This window comes from Stegostoma tigrinum, chromosome 46 (assembly GCF_030684315.1).
Source record: "Stegostoma tigrinum isolate sSteTig4 chromosome 46, sSteTig4.hap1, whole genome shotgun sequence".
NCBI classification, from domain to species: Eukaryota; Metazoa; Chordata; class Chondrichthyes; order Orectolobiformes; family Stegostomatidae; genus Stegostoma; species Stegostoma tigrinum.
This window is the reverse complement of record NC_081399.1, coordinates 9,188,335-9,202,830: the sequence shown is the minus strand read 5'-3', so window position 1 is coordinate 9,202,830 and position 14,496 is coordinate 9,188,335. Positions and strand designations below refer to the sequence as shown.

At 47.0% G+C, this 14,496-nt stretch overlaps 1 protein-coding gene across 5 annotated transcripts in view; it reads right to left on the bottom strand.

Moving 5' to 3' along the window:
• Nucleotides 1-12,573, bottom strand: part of LOC132207392 (SLAM family member 5-like) — a 41,527-nt gene extending 28,954 nt beyond the window's left edge. For 2 of the 5 annotated variants that reach the window (XM_059642891.1, XM_059642896.1), the window contains exons 1-2: nucleotides 12,353-12,573; nucleotides 2,695-2,884 (exon numbers count right to left, since the gene is read on the bottom strand). The gene's annotated coding sequence lies outside the window, so the exon portion shown is untranslated. The remainder of the gene's footprint in view (nucleotides 1-2,694; nucleotides 2,885-12,352) is intronic. The other 3 variants (XM_059642894.1, XM_059642892.1, XM_059642895.1) reach the window with 3 other exon arrangements.
• Nucleotides 12,574-14,496: the final 1,923 nt, after the last annotated feature.

The window sequence follows — 14,496 nt, the reverse complement described above, 5'->3', positions numbered from 1 at the left end:
ACTGTACACCTCTTCTAATTGAATTATGTCATGAGACAATCTACGCCCTTGAGAGAATATTGTTACATCCTTTCCTCTTTAATGAGGCAAAATAATCACAGTACTCCAGGTCTGGTCTCACCAAAGCTGTATACAATTGCAGCTGGGATTATGTTCATAAACTCAATCTATTGAGGCAAAAATGGGAAGCAGATCCATTCACAAACATAATATATGTAACATCTGGTGGGTTGGACTTCTCCAAGCTTAAGTTAATTCAAACATCATTCGTTACCTAGTTCTTTCATAACTAAGCCATCATTTAGCATTAACACTTAGAGTGTTAAGATGAAGCCTCTCAATGCTGTTCAGCTTAAGAGAAGCATCAATCATGTGCATCGTGGCTTCTTTCTGCTGAAAACCTTTTGATGTTAACAGTCACATTGGTTGAGGCCAGGAAATCTGACCAGAGCATTTGAGCAGGGCTGCACTCAAAAATGAGTTACATTCAAGAAGTCACCATTTGCACTTGAGTCCCTGTCTCTGTGCACATTCTCCTTGTTGCGATGAAATGTCAGTGAGCTGCTGAGAGTTGTAGCTCCTTTTATATTTTGAGTGTGAGTCCTGCAAGATGTATGATGACGACAGTGCCATTGTGTTATATTCGTAACTGCAGTGGCATGACAGAAATTGATTGAACATTTGGCATCTGATAGTGATTCCTGGCATCCACCTCTGCAGTGGCAATCTTACAATACTGCCTCACACTCTACAAATTCATTTACCTTGTTTTTTATATTCACACATTTAAGTACAGCACCCTCCTGCTTTGACCAACTCCTTCTCATAGTTAATAAAAATGTGAGGCTGGATGAACACAGCAGGCCAAGCAGCATCTCAGGAGCACAAAAGCTGACGTTTCAGGCCTAGACCCTTCATCAGAGAGAGGGATGGGGTGAGGGTTCTGGAATAAATAGGGAGAGAGGGGGAGGGGGACCGAAGATGGAGAGAAAAGAAGATAGGTGGAGAGAGTATAGGTGGGGAGGTAGGGAGGGGATAGGTCAGTCCAGGGAAGATGGACAGGTCAAGGAGGTGGGATGAGGTTAGTAGGGAGGAGATGGGGGTGCGGCTTGGGGTGGGAGGAAGGGATGGGTGAGAGGAAGAACACGTTAGGGAGGCAGAGACAGGTTGGACTGGTTTTGGGATGCAGTGGGTGGAGGGGAAGAGCTGGGCTGGTTGTGTGGTGCAGTGTGGGGAGGGGACGAATTGGGCGGGTTTTGGGATGCGGTGCGGGAAGGGGAGAGTTTGAAGCTGATGAAGTCCACATTGATACCATTAGGCTGCAGGGTTCCCAAGAGGAATATGAGTTGCTGTTCCTGCAACCTTCGGGTGGCATCATTGTGGCACTGCAGGAGACCCATGATGGACATGTCATGTAAAGAATGGGAGGGGGAGCGGAAATGGTTTGCGACTGGGAGGTGCAGTTGTCTGTTGCGAACCAAGCGGAGGTGTTCTGCAAAGTGGTCCCCAAGCCTCCGCTTGGTTTCCCCAATGTAGAGGAAGCCACACCGGGTACAGTGGATGCAGTATACCACATTGGCAGATGTGCAGGTGAACCTCTGCTTAATGTGGAATGTCATCTTGGGGCCTGGGATAGGGGTGAGGGAGGAGGTGTGGGGACAAGTGTAGCATTTCCTGCGGTTGCAGGGGAAGGTGCCGGGTGTGGTGGGGTTGGAGGGCAGTGTGGAGCGAACAAGGGAGTCACGGAGAGTGTGGTATCTCCGGAAAGCAGACAGGGGTGGGGATGGAAAAATGTTTTGGGTGGTGGGGTCGGATTGTAGATGGCGGAAGTGTTGGAGGATGATGCGTTGTATCCGGAGGTTGGTGGGGTGGTGTGAGAACGAGGGGGATCCTCTTTGGGCGGTTGTGGCGGGGGCGGGGTGTGAGGGATGTGTTGCGGGAAATGCGGGAGACGCGGTCAAGGGCATTCTCGATCACTGTGGGGGGGAAGTTGCGGTCCTTGAAGAACATGGACATCTGTGATGTGTGGGAGTGGAATGTCTTATCGTGGGAGCAGATGCGGCGAAGGCGGAGGAATTGGGAATAGGGGGTGGAATTTTTGCAGGAGGGTGGGTGGGAGGAGGTGTATTCTAGGTAGCTGTGGGAGTCGGTGGGCTTGAAATGGACATCAGTTACAAGCTGGTTGCCTGAGATGGAGACTGAGAGGTCCAGGAAGGTGAGGGATGTGCTGGAGATGGCCCAGGTGAACTGAAGGTTGGGGTGGAAGGTGTTGGTGAAGTGGATGAACTGTTCGAGCTCCTCTTGGGAGCAAGAGGCGGCGCCGATACAGTCATCAATGTACCGGAGGAAGAGGTGGGGTTTGGGGCCTGTGTAGGTGCGGAAGAGGGACTGTTCCACGTAACCTACAAAGAGGCAGGCATAGCTGGGGCCCATGCGGGTGCCCATGGCCACCCCTTTAGTCTGCAGGAAGTGCACAACTTCAACAGGAGCAGAAATAAAACTGTTTCTAATGAATGCACCTTAATTACTGTAACTTTAAAACCCAAAATACACGCACACAGATCCCAACTCAGACAGACAGAAGTTGAATGGTTTCACACATATGCAATAGGTGGATAAAAATATAGAGGCAGGGCGAACAAAATTCTAAAAGTTAAAAGTCCAGACCACAAGGTGGAAAGTTTTTTTTCTCACTTTGCTTGATGTTAGTGAAGATGACGCATTGTTGTTTGAAGGGTGTCTGTCATCTTTCAAGTTGATCAGGTGAACGTAAATGTTTTCTTAGATGTGATAGCGTGAGGAAACACCAAATGAGTATCAGTGGAGATACAGTTGGACACTGGATGAGTGTATTTACTAAGTGATATCTGGACGCAGCTGGACTCTACAAGAAAACAGTTGCTGAGTTATAGTCCAGGCATGCAGGGTAAACACCATTAGAAATACAGTCAGTAACACAGGGCGTTGGGGCGTTGCTTCACCTTGTAGCTTGCGATGTCACCCAGCACCTCCTCGGGCTTCCTCACCCAGCACCTCCTCAGGCCCCCTCACCCAGCACCTCCTCAGGCCCCCTCACCCAGCACCTCCTCAGGCCCCCTCACCCAGCACCTCCTCAGGCCCCCTCACCCAGCACCTCCTCAGGCCCCCTCAACCAGCACCTCCTCAGGCCTCCTCACCCAGCACCTCCTCAGGCCCCCTCACACAGCACCTCCTCAGGCCCCCTCACCCAGCACCTCCTCAGGCCCCCTCACCCAGCACCTCCTCAGGCCCCCTCAACCAGCACCTCCTCAGGCCCCCTCACCCAGCACCTCCTCAGGCCCCCTCACCCAGCACCTCCTCAGGCCCCCTCAACCAGCACCTCCTCAGGCCCCCTCACCCAGCACCTCCTCAGGCCCCCTCACCCAGCACCTCCTCAGGTCCCCTCACCCAGCACCTCCTCGGGCTTCCTCACCCAGCACCTCCTCAGGTCCCCTCACCCAGCACCTCCTCAGGCCCCCTCAACCAGCACCTCCTCAGGCCCCCTCACCCAGCACCTCCTCAGGCCTCCTCACCCAGCACCTCCTCAGGTCCCCTCACCCAGCACCTCCTCAGGCCCCCTCAACCAGCACCTCCTCAGGCCCCCTCACCCAGCACCTCCTCAGGCCCCCTCACCCAGCACCTCCTCAGGTCCCCTCACCCAGCACCTCCTCAGGCCTCCTCACCCAGCACCTCCTCAGGCCTCCTCACCCAGCACCTCCTCAGGCCCCCTCACCCAGCACCTCCTCAGGCCCCCTCAACCAGCACCTCCTCAGGCCCCCTCACCCAGCACCTCCTCAGGCCCCCTCACCCAGCACCTCCTCAGGCCCCCTCACCCAGCACCTCCTCAGGTCCCCTCACCCAGCACCTCCTCAGGCCTCCTCACCCAGCACCTCCTCAGGCCTCCTCACCCACCACCTCCTCAGGCCTCCTCACCCAGCACCTCCTCAGGCCCCCTCAACCAGCACCTCCTCAGGCCCCCTCACCCAGCACCTCCTCAGGCCTCCTCACCCAGCACCTCCTCAGGCCCCCTCACCCAGCACCTCCTCAGGCCTCCTCACCCAGCACCTCCTCAGGCCTCCTCACCCAGCACCTCCTCAGGTCCCCTCACCCAGCACCTCCTCAGGCCCCCTCACCCAGCACCTCCTCAGGCCCCCTCAACCAGCACCTCCTCAGGCCTCCTCACCCAGCACCTCCTCAGGCCCCCTCACCCAGCACCTCCTCAGGCCCCCTCAACCAGCACCTCCTCAGGCCTCCTCACCCAGCACCTCCTCAGGCCCCCTCAACCAGCACCTCCTCAGGCCCCCTCACCCAGCACCTCCTCAGGCCCCCTCAACCAGCACCTCCTCAGGCCCCCTCACACAGCACCTCCTCAGGCCCCCTCACCCAGCACCTCCTCAGGCCCCCTCAACCAGCACCTCCTCAGGCCCCCTCAACCAGCACCTCCTCAGGCCTCCTCACCCAGCACCTCCTCAGGCCCCCTCAACCAGCACCTCCTCAGGCCTCCTCACCCAGCACCTCCTCTTGCCCCCTCACCCAGCACCTCCTCGGGCTTCCTCACCCAGCACCTCCTCAGGCCTCCTCACCCAGCACCTCCTCAGGCCTCCTCACCCAGCACCTCCTCAGGCCCCCTCACCCAGCACCTCCTCAGGCCTCCTCAACCAGCACCTCCTCAGGCCCCCTCACACAGCACCTCCTCAGGCCCCCTCACCCAGCACCTCCTCAGGCCTCCTCACCCAGCTCCTCCTCTTGCCCCCTCACCCAGCACCTCCTCAGGTCCCCTCACCCAGCACCTCCTCAGGCCTCCTCACCCAGCACCTCCTCAGGCCCCCTCACACAGCACCTCCTCAGGCCTCCTCACCCAGCACTTCCTCAGGCCCCCTCACCCAGCACCTCCTCAGGCCCCCTCACCCAGCACCTCCTCAGGCCCCCTCAACCAGCACCTCCTCAGGTCCCCTCACCCAGCACCTCCTCAGGCCTCCTCACCCAGCACCTCAGGCTACAGGTAAGCCTCTGGATCCACATCTCTGGAACACCCAGAATGTCCATATTTGAATACAGCCTATGATGAGGTCAGAAATCACATGGCACCAGATTATAGTCAATAGGTTTATTTGAAAACACAAGCCTTCAGAGCCTCAGTCCTTCTTCAGGTGTAAGTGAAAGAGACAGTATCAGATACAGAATTTGGAGGTAAAAAAGGTTTACATCATTGATGAGGATGTACGAACAAACCTAAGAAGCTGTTAAATCTTTAATCAGTTAGAAGATTTTAATTGATTAATATGTATACGCAAAAAACTGATGAGCTGAAAGCCATTTTGAAAGTCCAGTAGTCCTGTTTTCCTGTCTCTGAACCAGAAACAGATGGCAAAGTAATTAGGATTGGAAGAAGAATGTTCCACAAAACCTGCAAAGAGAAAGGCATTACTGGGGGCGATGCGGGTATCGAGGACCACACCTTTGATCCTTTCAAGTCATGGTCCTGAGAGAACGAAAGGTTTTTATCAGCGTAAAGAAGAGGTGACATTTTAGGTCAGACAATGCATGTTGGGTGTGAGGCCTTGTTCAGAATCAACACCAAACTTCACACCTTGAAGTAAGCTGCCTCTCTCGCTTAGATGCACCTTGTGTCCGGCATTGGGATACCTGATGCCGTTTCACCTTTCCCCCATTCCGCTCCAGGTCCAGGAAGATCAGGTTTAACCTGGTGTGGTAACTTGCCCCCATTAGCAACTTTGTTGGAGCTGTCCCTTTATTTGCATGAGGTGTGGTCCAATAATCAAACAGGAACTAGGACAGTTTGTAGTTGATTGAAACAATAGATTGTTCCTTTAAGCCGGCCTTCAAAGTTTGAATGCTCTTTCCGCCAGACCACTGGACAATGGAAGGTATGGAGCTATCCTTACATGCTGAGTGCCATTCAACTTTGGGAGATAGTTGAATTGTCTGTGGGTAAATGACGGCCCATTGTCTGTGACCAACACCTCCAGGAGTCTGCACATTGCAAAAGATACTTACAACTTTTAAATCATCATCCCTGTGTTTGATGAATGAACTCTACACGTGTTCTACCACATTGAGTGGACATCCACAATGACTAAGAACATGGAAGCCATGAAAGGACCTGTATCATCGATGCATAATCAAGTCCAGGGTATACCCAACCATTCCCATAGATATAGGGGAACTGCTGGTGGTGATGTTTGTCCTTATTGGCACTCTGGGTACTGGCCCACCAATGTTGCTACGTCGGCATCCAATCCTGGCCACCAGACATAACTTCTCAACAACATCTTCATTTTGGACACTCTTGGATGACTCTGATGGAACTAAGCCACTATCTGGCAGTGACCTTTGCTCAGGACAATCAATCTTGCTACCCATAATAATATTGCATTCTTTACGGTGATCTCCTCTCACCAGGTCCAGAAAGGTTTCAATTCTGGCTGTGATGGCCCTTTCATTTCCCCATCACCACCAGCTGGTTTGGTTTTGCCAGGATAGGATCATTTTGTGTCTGCAGTCTGAAATTGTCAATGGTGATCATAAGGGTGTACAGAAAGTTTAAAATCAAAACAGATTTTTCTGGTGGAGCATTCACCAGCTGGGGTAGCTCAAGTAATCCACATTTGCCACTTGGTCTTCCGAATAGGTTTCCAACTTTTAATTGTTTGCATCAGAATAAGAGTCACTGCTGAATTTGACCTGAAGCTATGGGTAACTTGGATCTGCCCTTTTTAAGGAGCCCCAGCAGAGGTTTGTGGTCAGTTACTATTACAAATTTACATTTGTAAAGAAATTGATGGAATTTTCTCACACCATAGATGACCACCAAACTTTCCTTCTCCAGCTGGGCATATCTTCACTCAGAATCAGCCGAAGTCCAGGAAACACATGCTATCAGGCATTCCTCTCCATTTGGCCACCGGTGAGCCAAGACAACCCCAATACTATATGGGGAGACATCACATGCCAGCACCACATCTCGCTTGGGATCGTAGTACGCCAACATCTGAGATGATGAGAGCTCCTTTTTCATTTCTCTAAAGGCTACATCGTGTAAGCGAGACAGGATGGAGGCCAGGTTACATAGGAGTTTTCCATAATAATTCACCAACCCAAGGAAAAACCTAAGGTCTGGTGTGGATCTGGGAGCCAGGGCACGTTTGATTGCCCTCACTTTATTTTGCAACTGGTGTAACCCAGTCTTGTCAACTCTGTAGCCCAAGAAGATCACTTGGTATGCCTGGAACACACACTTTTCTCTCCTCAGGCATACACTCACCTTGGAGAAACATTTAGCACTATGTCCAAGTTCTCTAAATTCTCTTTATTCATCTTTCCGGTATTAGCACATCATCTAGATAAATGGCGACCCGGGTAGACCTTGTGAAATGTATTCCATCATCCACTGGAAAATGGCACAGGCTGATGATACCAAAAGACAGTCTCGTATGTTGGTATAAACCTTTATGTATTTGTAGCATCCTTCTGGGAATCATCATCTAATTGCAATCGCAGGTATTTATGGCTGACATCCAACTTTGTGAAGGACAGGCACCCCACCCCCAAACCTCCCAGCCAGTTTTGCAACTTAAGTCCTCTATGCTAGGGACTGGGTATTTATCCAGCTGCAAAAAGTGGATTACCGTTTGTTTGAAATCCCTACAAAAGTGAACTGATCTGTTGGGCTTCACAAACAGTATGACAGATGCTGCTCGCACCACAAACTGGACTGGTTTCACGATTCCTTCTTTTTCCAGCCTGCTGATTTCTGTCTCTATCTTTGCCCATAAGGCAAATGGCACTAAGCGGGCCTTGCAGAATCATGGATTTCTTCTTGGTCAACATTTAAGGTGGCCTTGGCCCCACTGATAATCCCTAGATCTTCCTGATAAACTTCTGGGTATTTCATCAGGTCATCACTCGGGCAGCCATTTTGTAATTGAAAAATATTGAGTCAATCAAGTTGAATCTTTCTCAACCAATTTTGCCCCATCGAGTTTGGGCCTGAGCCTTTTACTACAATCAGTGGTAACCGAGCCAGCTGCTTGTGCTAAGGGACTGGAATTGAAGTAGTACCCTTGATCTGTAAAGTTTCCCTGGTTTAGATTCTCAGCTTGCGTGAGGTCTCACAGAAACTTAAGAGTTGGAATTCAGAACAAACCTTGGTAAAGACTGGTTCCGCAATCACTGATACGGCCACGCTGGTATTGACCTCCTTTGAAGGTGACCATTTAGCTAGACGTTTATTTTGCTTGGTTCTGATTTGGATGTTGTTGAGCAATTTAACTGTTCCAAACCAACTGTAGAAGGTTTTTCCAGAGCATGCACTCTCCTGGATACTGGTCTATGAGTTCTCTTACTGAATTCAGGCCTAGTGGGACTCTTTGCTGTATCACGTCCACATATCAGCAGCAACTACAATGGCCTGTTGGCCCAGACCCGGAAGAAAATTTTAATCATTTGGCGAGGCTTGGCTCTGTTTTGGTGTCTTGCTGTGGCCTGACCTAGAGTCCCTCTGTCCTGAGGAGGCTGTTTAATTGCTTTCACTCAAGTGGTGTTCCCCCAGTTCAGCTGACCTTGCAAGGATATCCACTTCTGTTGGAATACCTGGTAACTGTTAAGCTCCACTTCTGTATTTTCTAATGACAAAGCCAGTCGTAGTGTCCATTTGAAGTCCAGATGGGCTGCAGTTGGCAGGTGCTTTTGCATATCCCACATACTTAACAGTGTCTCAGCATCTGTTAGGGTTAAACCAAAATCATATGCCTCTGCCACTTGTCCTAATCTTGTCAAAAATCCCGATACAAATTCCCCTGGTTTTTGAATTGCCAAATGAAACCAATAGCGTCGCAGAATTAGAGGAGGCTTGGAGTCAGAGTATTCCTGAGCTAAATCCGTCAACTCTTGAAAGATTTAATAATCTGGTGCCACAACCTAGTTAAGCTTTTAACAAATGAAAACAATGTGGGTCCCACAAGCTGTCAGGAGAATTATTCACTGCTTTTCACCTCCCCCAATGTCATTTGCCCAAAACAATGCATTTTTTCCACATACTGGGCCCAGTCTTCGACAGGAGAATCAAACAACTAACTCTTCCCAAATAGTGGCATGATGCCTGAAATGTCTTTCTCTCATCACCACTGAAATAACTCTACAAATGCTGGTAGACTGTCACCAAGTCACCCTTTGTTTATGTATGCATAACATGCACCACTGGCCTAAGTAGCTCAAAGCAGGCTCCTAGAGTGTTCAGAACGCCTAACACTCCTGTTTATATTTGTAAGCCAGGGCTCCCTGATTGGACAAGAATAAAGCCCCAATCTGCAAACTCATATTCTATGAGGTCCACCTGGCTGCCCTCGTTACAATCGCTATAGATAGAGAATGCGGTGAGTGCAGAAGAAATACAAAGGGTAAGTGAGAGATTTGAAGGATTTTTGTCAGAAACGAATACATCTCCTTTCTCTTTAAAGGTACTACACAAAGGGGCACATTGGCTACTCAACTCTCTTTGTTGAAGAAGGATTTCATTTTCACTCCAGAGTTCAATGAAAGCATAAGTGTTGGTAAATGAGAGAGTTAGAGTACATCCTTGTTCCATCTTACAAGGTCCAATTGGAGTGCAACTTGTTGTCTGCACTAGTGATAATTGAAATAGTTAAGAAATAATCTGTGGATGCAGCTTATTTACTCCTGGGACTGATTTGGCAGAAATGAAAACCCATGGAAACTCCAGTTGAAACTAAAGACAGAACAGTTGCAGGAACATGTTCTGAGCATTTTTCCGTGTTACGTTCAGAACAATGGCAAGACAAAGTCCATCACCAGAGGTATCTGTAATGCCACATGAAGGTGTTAGGGGAGCTGAAACTCTACATAAGAATAAGGATATTTCAAAATAAGTGTTTGGTACATCTTCATGGATTGAGACTCAGGAAGTAGATCCAGAGTTAAAACAGATAGCACAGAAACCTCACACTGAAGCTGAGGCTGAATGAGTCCCAGAGTGTTATTATGTTAAAAACAGAGGTCTGATGAGGAAGTGGAGACATTTTCACAGACCTGAAGGTGAAGAACGGACCACTGTTCAACAAATAATGCTCCTGTGCAGATATCATAATGAAGCATTGTGAGTAGAATTACTATGACAGGACACATGGGAATACAGAAGATGCAGGCATGAAGGCCAAGACTTCATAAAGACGAAAAATAGGAGCAGGAGTAGGCCGTTTAGCCCTCTAGCCTGCTCCGCCACTCAATGCAATAGCTCATCAACTGACTCAGTACCTTGTTCCCACTTTCTCCCCACACCTTTTGATTCCTTTATCCCTAAGAACTATATCTAATTCCTTTTTGAAAACATTCAATATTTTGGCCTCAACCGCTTTTCATGGCTGATCGTTTCAAAGGCTTATCAGTCTCGGGTAAAGAAATTTTTCTCATCTAAGTTCTAAACGGCATAACCTATATCCTTAAACTGGTCACCCTAATCTTTGGGAATTTCCTTCCTGTCTTAACCCTGTCAGTACTGTTAGAATCTCATAGAGTTTTATGAGACCCTGCGTACCCCACCAACCACTTCTCTTCCAAACTCCAGTGATTATAAAAACCAATAGAACTGCAGATGCCCAGAAATGGCTGTTCTGAGGAAGGGTCACCAGACTTGAAATATTAACTCTGATATCTTCTTCACAGACCTGCTGAGCTTTTCCAACAACATTGTTTTTGTTCCAGTGATTATAATCCTAACTAATCCAGTCTCTCTTCACATAGCAGCTTTGTCATTCCAGGCATCAGTCTGATAAAATCCTGCTCCAATTTTTGATTTTTCTGCACACAAGTTTTTTTAAAACTCATTATGGACTACCAACTGAGACACAGCCTAACAGTTGTAATTTTAATTTTGTTTACAATTGAATGATTAAATTGAATTAAAAACATTGTTTAATATTTTCCAGGAAATCAATAGTTTAGATATAAACAATGAAAGTCAAAAGTCTATCATCCACAATCGGGCAGAACATCAGACTTTCAAGAGCATGACTAACAGCTGACTTTCTTATTATCTGCTACCAGAGGTTCAAAGGAATCTACCGGATTTTATCCGATTGAATTGATTGTGGTCATGTGATTTGAGGTCCATTTGAAACTGATTAGGGAGAAGCCCTTGACTTGATAAGGTGAACCTTTAATGTTAGATTGAGTCCATGTTTCTCAAAGGAGTCATAAGACTGTAATAAGTAGGGTAGCAGAACGAGAACATTTAGAAGTTCCATAAATGAAAGTAAGAGAATGGGCAGATAAACATTCATCACCCAGAATGCTCAAAATGGGAGATGAATTGTTGGTATTGTTGCCTTCGCAAGGTGAACAGCTGAAAGTAAAATTCAAAGGTAGTTTGAAGGGACAGTAAAGTAACTGATCTCATAAATACTCCTGATTGCAAGAAGATGCATTGATTATGTCACATAAACATAAAGAAAAGGTAACATTTTAGACAAGAGGATGAGGAGGAGAAAGTGTGTTTAAAGGTAAGAAGGGCAGATATAATGAAAGTGAGATAAAAGGAGGAGAAAGTTCTCAAAAAAAAACCTTTTGCAATTTTATACACTAACACAGAAATACTGGGACCATTAGGCACCATGATCTCATAATTGGAGAAGGGACAATGAATGTGAGGGTCCTGTTAGAGTGCTGAGGACGCGAAATAACTGCACAGAGGCCGGTATCCTGTCACTAAGCCGTCCTTCATTTAAAAACCAAAAAAAACTGCAGATTCTGTAAATCAGGAACAAAAACAGAATTTGCTGGAAAAGCTCAGTAATTCCGGCAGCATTTCAGGAAAAATCAGAGTTAAAGTTTTAGGTCTGGTGTCTTCACTAACAGCTATTCACCCTCCTATCCAAATCGTTATCAACTCTTTTGTTTGTCTAACTGTTCTTCTCTCTCTTTCTTCTCACCTATTATTTACTTCTTACCCCCTCCCACCACTCTATGTTCTGCATCTAAACTGACATTTTCCTAGCTACCATCAGTTCTGAGGAAGGGTCACCAGATCAGAAACATTAACTCTGATTCTTCTTCACAGATGCTACTAGACCAGCTGAGCTTTTACAGCAACTTCTGTTTCTCTTCAGGAATGACTAGTTAATCTGTAGCGATACTCCTAGTTGTAGTTCATTAGCTGAGCATGATGGCGGTGGAGGAGTCAGGACTGATTAAATAGCATGCTATTAGTTGAGGTCAGAAAAAGAACAAGCTCAGGTGGGAACAGAGATTCAATACGTGTTGGAAAACCACTTAATTGAGCCTATAAACTCCCACTTACATACTCACACACAGGTACACACAAGACATTAATTAAAATGTGCTGCGGGTACAGGATCGCAGTTCAGTGGTTCCTCTTCAGGGTTACTGAGGTGATTCTTGTCATTCTGGTGCTGGTCAGAACACTGTATCTCGTCCATCCATCTCCAGATGCTTCCACTGCTTTGCAAGATGCACAGAAAGGCTGGTTCACTTATGGAAGGTCTTTTACATATGAGTTAAAAGTCACAATTTGCTGAAGGAAAGATAAGCTGGTTTTCTTCAGGCAAAATGGGCTTTTATGTCAAAGAACATATAGACCTTCTGAGCTGGTAGAAACCTGATAACTCTGCTGTATCTTGTTTACAGCCCCAAACACATGGGTGTTGGAAAATGTGTCATTGATATCTGGCCAGTAGTCCACTGATAAATCAGCTACTTACACCAATCAAGAGTCCATCAGTACGCTTCCCCTCAGCTCTAGTTCATTTGCAAACTTTAACCACTCCTCGAACAAGTCAAGTGACTTGCCTTCAAAACCTACAGCTATCCTTGGCTTTGTTAAAACAGTTCTTTTCTCATTTTAGCCCATGATGATAAATAAATCTGGTAAAAATAAAATTATACCGTCTTTACAGTCCATCACCCCTAAATATATAAAATACTATTTCAGAAATGTATTTCTTTACAAAATATGTGATAGACCAACAACAAAACATGAATTACAATACATTCACTCTTCCTTACCCCTTATACCACCTTATGCAATCTTAACATTTCTCAAGTCTTAATTTTACTCCAACATTTTACATGATTGTTGATTTTTTTGTCACATGCACTGAAATACAGTTTACGAGCGGTACAGGCAAATCATAGTAAGATCTTATCGTACGGATCAAAAAGACTCAGACAGAGGCATACTGGTTATATTGCACAGGGTATGTGCAAGGCGAGATCAATGTTAGCAAGATGAGTGCTATTTGAGGCAAGAGAGTCCATTCATCAGTCTGATAATGGCCAGGAAGAAGCTGTTCCTGAATCTGCTCAGGCATGTTCAGGCTTCTGTGTCTTCTGCCTAGGAGATCATTACCGGGTTGCAATGGGTCTTTGACGATGTTGGCTGCCTTTTCGGTGCAACGAACCGGATTTGATCAGGGAATTCGAAGTAAAGGAGCCATTAGGAGGTAGTGACCATAATATGATAAGTTTTAATCTGCAGTTTGAGAGGGCGAAGGGAGAATCGGAAGTGTCAGTATTGCAGTTGAATAAAGGGAACTATGGAGCTATGAGGGAGGAGCTGGCCAAAGTTCAGTGGTACAATACCCTCACAGGGATGGCAGTGGAACAACAGTGGCAGTTATTTCTGGATATAATGCAGAAGGTGCAGGATCAGTTCATTCCAAAGAGGAAGAAAGATCCTAAGGGGAGGCAGGGGCGGCCGTGGTTGACAAGGGAAGTTAAGGACTGTATAAAGATAAAAGAGAAGTATAACATAGCAAAGATGAGTGGGAAGCCGGAGGACTGGGAAGCTTTTAAAGAGCAACAGCGGATAACTGAAAAGGCAATACACAGAGAAAAAATGAGGTATGAAGGAAAACTGACCAAAAAAGCTTTTTTAGGTATGTGAAAAGAAAAAAAATGGTTACGACTAAAATTGGGCCCTTGAAGTCAGAAACGGGTGAATTTATTATGGGCAACAGGGAAATGGCAGATGAGTTGAATAGTATTTTGGATCTGTCTTCACTAGGGAAGACACAAGCAATCTCCCAGATGCAGTAGTGGCTGGAGGACCAAGGGTAATGGACGAACTGAAGGGTATTTATATTAGGCAGGAAATGGTGTTGGATAGACTGTTAGGTCTGAAGGCTGATAAGTCCCCGGGACCTGATGGTCTGCATCCCAGGGTACTTAAGGAGGTGGCTCTAGAAATTGTGGACGCGTTCATAATTATTTTCCAAGGTTCTATAGATTCAGGATCAGTTCCTATGGATTGGAGGGTGGCTAATGTTGTCCCATTTTTCAAGAAAGGAGGGAGAGAGAAAACAGGGAATTATAGACTGGTTAACCTGATGTCAGTGGTGGGAAAGATGCTGGAGTCAATTATAAAAAATGAAATTACAACTCATTTGGATAGCAGTAACAGGATAGGTCAGAGTCAGCATGGAT